This window comes from Ursus maritimus, unplaced genomic scaffold (assembly GCF_017311325.1).
Source record: "Ursus maritimus isolate PB19 unplaced genomic scaffold, ASM1731132v1 scaffold_32, whole genome shotgun sequence".
Classification (NCBI taxonomy): Eukaryota; Metazoa; Chordata; class Mammalia; order Carnivora; family Ursidae; genus Ursus; species Ursus maritimus.
Window position 1 is genome coordinate 19,690,421 of NW_024425786.1, and position 8,311 is coordinate 19,698,731.

Sequence of the window (8,311 nt, forward strand, 5' to 3'; positions counted from 1 at the left end):
GCAAACTGAGGTCAGCTACGGACGAGACATATGCAGAACTAAGTTGGGACATGAGATGGCATGGTCAGGAAGGCCTCTGTGGGAAGGTGACCCAGAAGCTGAGATTGAATGATAAGGGCTGGGCAGAGTTGGGAGGAAAGGAGGTGGGTGTGGAAACACTGTCTCCAAGGAGGATGTTAACAGCCTGGGCATGCTCACGGGGGACCAAAGAGAAGCCAATGTGGCTGTGATATCAGGGCCAGGGGTTTGCATGAGATGAGGTTGGAAAGGAAGGCGGGACTGGTCATGCTGGGCTTTGTGGCCCACGGTAGGGAGTTAGGGTTGAACTCCAAGTAAAATGTAAGCTCCTAGACGAACTTAAGCAGAAGAGTGGTTTGATTCACATTTTTAAAAGATGGCTCTGACTAATGTGTAGAGAATTAATGGGGGGAGGGGGAGGGGGCTACTGCAGTGGCTCAGATGAGAGATGAGGTGGCCTGGCCTAGGACAGTGGGAGAGGAGACGGGGAGGGAGTGAGCAGGTGGGATATGCTTTATAGGTAGAGTAGACAGCATTCGTTGGCAGTTCGGATAGAGGGGCTAAGAGAAAAAGGAGATTCTTAGGATATCTTCTAGATTGTTGACTTGAGCAGTTGAACGCTGAGGGAAACGTGGAGGAACAGTTTTGAGAATTCTGCGGGAGATACCTTTTAAATACCCGAATGGAGATGTCAACTCAGAGTTGTATCTAGAAGTTGGAGTTCTGGAGAGAGGTCTGGATTGGAAGTATCCATCTGGGAGTCATTAGCTCGGAGGAAGTTCATAGAGCCAAGAGGCCGGGTTTTTCCAAGTGTGGCCCACAGACCAGCAGCAGCAGCGGCATCTGGGACTTGTTCCAAATACGGAACCTCAGGCGCATCCCCAGACCTACTCTGTCAGAATCTACCTCCGAACAAGATCTGTGCATGGTTTGTGTGCGCACGGAAGTTCGAGAAGTGCTGTCGGGAGGACTGAGAGCAGAGAAGGAAAGGGACCGCCGTCGGGCCCTGGAGCATGCTAGCACTTAGGGCGGCGCAGAGGAGACAGCCCGTGAGCCGGGCCTGCCGGTCTGGCAAGATCTGAGGCCCTTTGAACCAGGGCCTCTGTTGCTGTTATTTCTCAGCCTCCCCACTTTGTAGGTTAGAAAGCCAGAGGCTTGGGGGTGAGTGAATCCTGTTAGGATGGAAGGAGTTTCCGACACAAGCCGCTGAGCTTCGCATTGGCCTAAGCTCGCAGGTTCTGAGCTAGCGGCCTCCGCGTAGGAGGAGGGAAGGCAGTGTTGGGGTCCCAAGGGCTCAGGAGCCCTCCTGAACACCCACTGACGCACACAGTGCTGAGCCCCTGACCTGGGTATGTTCACTCCCCTGAGACTCAGTTTCTCCATCTGTGCAGTGAAACCGACATGTCCTGTCCTACCCACCACCCACGGTTGTCCACCCTGGACCTCTTCACCCGAGCTGGAGTCCTGAGCGTCATTCCCGACTCCTTCCCCCACTTCCCACATCCTTCTGTATCCTGGCGCCATCAATTCTGTCTCCTAAATATTTGGGGGATTTATCCCCTCCTCTCCATCTTCCCTGTCCTCATATTTTTGTTCTTTGCCATAGCCTACTAATCCCCTCCAGTCTTTTTGTGTCCCCAACATCCTCCGTTTGGAATTCCAGATCTGACCCAGCATCTGCGCTGGGGTGGCTGCTCACCGTCCACCAGATAGAGCTCAGGCTGACGGTCTCCCGTGCGATCCGGCCTCGCTGAGCATCAGCGCTCATAACATAACCTCGTACTGCTCACAAAACCTGAACTGGCCGTGCTTCTGCCTCCCCTGGCTTCTGCTGCTATGTGTTCTGGTTGACTCTTACTCATTCTTTAGGAAAATTTGAACGACACTCCAAGAAACCAATTAGCAGACCCCACACAGGCTTTGACAGTCCTCCTGTGGGATCCCCAGATACCCAGCTGCTCCACTTGTTTGTACATCACACTGTTTGGAAACAGCTGATGACGTCTTCCTCCCCTCCCCCACACCAGACTGTGAACTTGGGGATATGGACTGTGTTTTGTTCATTTTGGGGTTTTTTTCTTTAATTTTATTTATTTATTTGACAGAGAGAGAGAGACAGCGAGAGAGGGAACACAAGCAGGGGGAGTGGGAGAGGAAGAAGCAGGCTCCCCGCTGAGCAGGGAGCCCGACGTAGGGCTTGGTCCAGGACGCTGGGATCATGACCTGAGCCGAAGGCAGACGCTTAACGACTGAGCCACCCAGGCGCTCCTGTGTTTTGTTCATTTTGTGCCCCAAGCACCTAGCACCAGGCCTTTTGGTCTTTAGCTAGCATTTTGGTCTTTAGCTAGCATTTGTTGACTGGGTCAGCACGAGGGAAAGCAGGAACAGTGGACCTGACAGTGGGTGGTACAGAGGAAGCACAGAAGCTACATCCTCAGAGTTGCAGGAGCCTAGAAAGGCATCTGGGGAGAAGGAAGAGACGCTGGTGCTCTGAGGCCCAGAGCAGTTAGTGGCTCGTCCCAGGCACCAAAGGGAAGATTCAAGAACCAGGAATTGGTGATGGGTGGGGCGGGCGCCATAGGTGTTTTCTCAGCAACTAAACTAAAGCGTAAATTCTTCACCTCTCTGAGCCTCGGTTTCCCCACTTGCTAAATGGGATCACAATTCATGTCCATTTCACGGCATCACCTAAAGATCAATGAGCAAGTGAATGTGAGTATGTTCAGGAAGTTAAAAGAGCAGCTCGTACCGTTAAGCTTGTTCTGATTTTCACAAAATCAAAACAACTCCCCAAGAACTCAGTGGACTCCGGAAACCGTTCCCAGCTGCCAGCATCTCAGCCAGGAACTTCCTTCTCTGAGTGCTGACTCCCTAGGTAAAACCCACTAATCGAAATAACCTGTCTTGGAGGAAAAAATTGTCAATCCATATGTCCCTAAATTCTAGAGTCACTCTTCCCTTTAATGCTCAATAACAATCCCTGAGCTCCCACCCTGTAGGACACCCCTTCCCACGAGATATTGGCTTCCAACTATTAAACGAATATTAGGGGCGCCTGGGTGGCTCAGTCAGTTCAGGGCCCGACTCTTAATATTGGCTCGGGTCATGATCTCAGAGTTGTGTGAGCGTGGAGCCTGCTTAAGATTTTTCTCTCTCCCGGGGTGCCTGTGTGGCTCAGTTGGGTGTCTGACCCTTGGTTTTGGCTCAGATCATGATCTCATGGGTTGTGGGATCAAGCCCCACATGGGGCTCCGAGCTCAGATCCTCTCTGTCTGCCCCTCCTCCCCTCTCTCCCTCTCTAAAAAATAAATAAATAAATACTATGTGGAGGTGCTGGACACCAAGTGTTTTCCATGCTTTACTTCACTTGATCCTCACGTGAAGGAGATACGATTAATTCCACTTCATACATGAGAAAATCGAGGCCTGGAGGTTGATTTGCCCAAGGACACGGGTGAGTGGCGGAGCAGAACTCAGAAGTCTGTGTGATTCTGAAACTCACTCAACGACTGTGTTGGCCCATTTCTCTGCTTCCGAGAATGCCCAAAATCTACTTAAATGTTCCACAGATCTGTCTGGTGTGGTCATAAACGTTGCTATAATATTGGGGTCTGGTCTCAATCAGAGGATGTAGCTGTTAGTTACATTTCCCAGCTGGCGAACAACAGAGAATGCGTGGGAAATGCGGGGAGTTTCCTATGCACAGTCTCAAAAGGTAGTGAGTTCCCCATCGCCTGGGCTGCACACACACAGCCTTGTCAGGATCTTAGAAGAGATTCTAAATCCCTAGCCGGGAACTGTTTAAATGGTCTTACACGTCCCCTCTGAGTCAGAGACTCATATTCTCAATTGTTGGCACAGGCACCAAAGTCCCTGAGCATTTGTTGCCTTTTACCCACTCTGTACCATGGTCTCCATGACAGTTTCTAAGACAAGCAACCTCAGATAAAAGGCTGGTTTCCTACATATGTTAGATACCCAAACCTTTGGTACGTTAGTTAACACTTGGATTTCTCTCACCCACCCCTATCATAAAAGGCCACCAAAGGACCTGCCAATCTGTGATTTGGCTATTCATGTAATGGCCATAACAGCAGGCAGGCTTTGTTGAGTTCCTTCGTTACCCTGAACACATATACACATCATCCCTAATGCATTGTCCTCTGTTTTTCAAAAGTTCGCAATAGGCCGTTTCGCTTTTACAAAAGAGCTACGTTAGTATCTGGTTTTGCTAACCGAAAGAAATCTGAAGAGGATTTCTCACCCCAAGCAGCCCCGCCAAGTTCCTCCCCAGGGAGCTCCATTCAGCATCAAGCCACCATAGCATTTCTTTTCTTTCTTTCTCTTTCTTTCTTCTTTCTTTCTCTTTCTTTCTTTCTTTCTTTCTTTCTTTCTTTCTTTCTTTCTTTCTTTCTTTCTTTCTTTCTTTCTTTCTTTCTTTCTTTCTCTCTTCTCTTAAAGTAAGCTCTACACCCAACCAGGGCTTGAACTCAGGACCCCAGGATTAAGAGTCCCGTGCTGTACCAACTAAGCCAGCTACTGGATCTTTGAACTGTGTCTGGGAGCATCTGTGATTTATCTCAGTTTACTCTGAGCATCCGTTAGCGAGATGGGTTCTAAGGCATCAGAAAAACCTAAGAAAGGTTATTTTGGGGGTTTCGGGAAAGCTAAAAAATTTTTCCATATAAATGAATGTTAATTGCTTCACTTTATGTCATTTCGGCGTAGAGACATTTTCATAGGAACACTGTGCTTTCAGACAGTCGAGGAAACCTGTACTCAAAGCAATCTCATGGGGTAGGTTTTATCACTTCCATCTTATGAGGCTTAGAGAGAAAACCCGCCCGCGGTCCCCCAGCAAGTTGGCGACTGAGTCATGTTTCGAACCCAGGTCTGTTTGGCCCCAGAGCTCATAGTACACCGGATACACAGGCTGCCCTCGTCCCGCAGTGACTCACAGAAATCTCACGGTCAAAAAACGGCTCTAGAGGGGCGCCTGGGTGGTGCATCTACCTTCAGCTCAGGGCGTGATCCCGGAGTTCTGGGATCGAGTCCCACATCAGGCTCTTCCGCTGGGAGCCTGCTTCTTCCTCTCCCACTCCCCTGCTTGTGTTCCCTCTCTCGCTGGCTGTCTCTATCTCTGTCAAATGAATAAATAAAATCTTTTAAAAAATTACATTTCTTTAAAAAAAAAAAAACGGCTCTAGAAGACTGAGACCCAATCTCCACCCACTACAGGAATCTCCCGTAGATGGTTATCTGGTTCTGCTCAGACACCGCGGATGACGGAGACTCCCCCACACCACGAGGCAGTCCCCGCACGGCTGGAAAGTTCCTCCACTTTGAGGTCTTCTGAGTCGCTTCTATTTCTTGGGGGGTTCCCACTAACTCCAAGGGACTCAGGGAGAAATGACTCAACAGTAGTAGGGAGAAATCTCAATGAGCACGCCCCTCGCCCCCCGCGAAGGAAGCTGCCACAGCGGGCACAGGGTTGGGGCTAAGGTCATGCTGCCATGAGAGGAAGACCCTGTGAAGGGAGCAGGAGGGCCTTGCGGCCCTCCCTGCCCCCCAGGCCCATGCAGGGGGGCCCTTACCTCTTCCTTCCTGCCTTGACTCCTGCCCAGCTCCTCTGGGAAGGTAGCAGTGAGTTAGCGGTAGTGGGAAGAGCACTGGATGTGGAGTCAGAGCTGTGATCACACTCCAGCCCCAACACTGACCTGCTGTGTGACCTTGGGCAAGTCATTGCCCTGCTCTGAGGTTCCCTCGACCGTCAAACAGGGCTACTGTAAGAATTAAAAGAGAGGGCGTGTGAAGTGTCTACAGAGCTTTTCGGTTACAAGCAAACAGCAACCAGGATGCAGGAAGCCATCTCGAGTTGTGGCTAAGTGCAGACTCTGAGGTTCGGCTACCCTGGTTTTGTTGTCTAACTGTTTTCTTGACATACAAGCAGTCCTGGGTTAGAATCCAATTTTGACCACTTGTCTATGTGACTTTGGGCAAGTCATTTCAAACTTTTTTTTAATCAAGAGAGAGAGAGCGTGTGTACAAGTACGCGCTTAAGCGGAGGGGGGTGGGGTTGGAGGGTTGGGGGTCGGGGGAGGGAGAGAATCCTAAGCAGTCTCCGGGCCCAGTACAGAGTTGGGCAAGTCATTTAACCTCTCTGCTTTGATTTTCTCTTCTTTAAAATGGGGGTTAATAGTGGTGTCTACTCCTTGGTGAAGGTGAAACGAGGAAATGCTTTAGAAACGCACTGGGTGTGTTTATGAAGGTACTTAAACCACTTAACCCGTGTTGACCACCCATTCCCTCCTCCCAGAGCAGACTCCAACCTCTCAGTTCCCTCACACTCTCCCTCTCCCCAACACCCTTTTAAGTAGAAGGAGTCACATGCAAAGCCTAGAGAGAGGTCCATCCGGCAGAGCATCTGTGCCCCACAGGGAGAGGATGGAGGCCTCTCTCAAGGACCTTCTCTTTCTTCTCCCCTCCCACCCCAGAGCTCTCTCTGAGTTACACTTCATGTTTATGACTCAGTCTGAAACTTCTTATTATAAATAATTTCCTCTGTTTCTCTTCTCTTCTTTTGCTCCACACCCACTGCCCAGGCTGTGGGCCAAATTGAGAAATTGAGGGGCGATGACACATATTTGAACTGGATGTGAGGGCTGTTCTTGCGACCTCCCTGGAGTCACTCGCCTATCTCAACATCTTCTGACCAGGACTGGATTTGGTCAAAGTCAGTCCCGCCGTCATGACAGAACTTTGGAGTTATCAGACCCTTCGCATGGACTTCAGAGAGCACCTGAAGGGGCCAAATTCTTGCCTGGAGGCATGAGTCGGGGTTGGAATCAGAAGGCCCGAGATTGAAGTCAAAATTCAATGCCAGCCTTGACCAGCTATGTGACCTTGGGCAAGTCGATTGGCCTCTGAGCCTCATTTGCCTCGTCTGCAAACCATCCTCAAAGGGTTATAAGAACAAAGGCTCTGGCAGAGATTAGGTGCAGAACAAAGGGTAGCTAAATTGGAAGAATGCTTGAAAGAACCTTCAGAGCTAGGTGAGACCTTCCAGAACCAGAGGAGCTTAACTCAGGGTCCATAGGCTTCCCAGGAATGTGGATATTATATGTATATGTAAAACAGCTTAGATATGTGTATTTTTCTGGAGGAGAAGGTACAGGGCTGTCATCAGACTTTGAAAGGGTTTGTGGGGGCGCCTGGGTGGCACAGAGGTTAAACATCTGCCTTCGGCTCAGGGCGTGATCCTGGCGTTATGGGATCGAGCCCCACGTCAGGCTCCTCTGCTATGAGTCTGCTTCTTCCTCTCCCACTCCCCCTGCTTGTGTTCCCTCTCTCGCTGGCTATCTCTATCTCTGTCAAATAAATAAATAAAATCTTAAAAAAAAAAAAAAAGAAAAGAAAGGGTTTGTGATCCCCTAAAATGTTAAGAACTCTTGTCTCCAGGAGAGCAGATAACTAGCACTTTTACTTTATAAGTGTGCAGGCCAGACTTTCTGCCCCAGCACTGGACCTTAGTTCATTCAGAACACATGTATGTTCCAGGCACTGAAGATGCAAAGATAAATCCTCCTCGCTTTTCTGGAGCACTGCACCTCAGGAAGGCGAAGTCATTCAGAAGGTCACACACCTCAGAAGGAAGCCTACTGTCAGGATTGGAACCCCAAATCTCTGGCTGCAAAGCCAGCCACTGTGTGTCTCAGTAGAGGGACCCTCTCAGATCTGAGGCTTGCCAGAGTTCCCCTGGCCCCGAGACCAGCAGACCAGCATTACGTAAGAAAGGCTCTGGAGCCGTCATGAAGGAGCCTGATGTGGGCAGTGGGCACACGTCCTCTCCTGGACGTGCCCTGAGCTGCGTGTGGGTGGCACGTCCTAGACTGTGACTCGCCCTTCTGTGAGCTGCCTCGAGGAGGACGGATTCCCTTCCTAAACTCCAGCTCAGGCTCACAGACCAAGAGGGAATCCACACGTGTATTTCTATCAACCATACTGAGGTTTGATTTACATACGATAAAAATGCATACACTTGGTGCAGTTGAATGACTTTTCACAAACGCATACGCTGGTGAAACCCATAACACTCTCAAGATACAGAACTGTTTTGTAACCCAGAGAATTCCCTTGTGCTCCTTTCTCAATCTCCCCCGATGTCAGACGGCCACAATCCTGATTTTTGTCACCACAAATTGGTGTTGCCTGTTCTAGAACTGGTGTAAATGGAATCGTAACAGTATGTGCTCTTCTGTGTCTGACTTCTTTCGTTCAACATAATGTCTGTGAA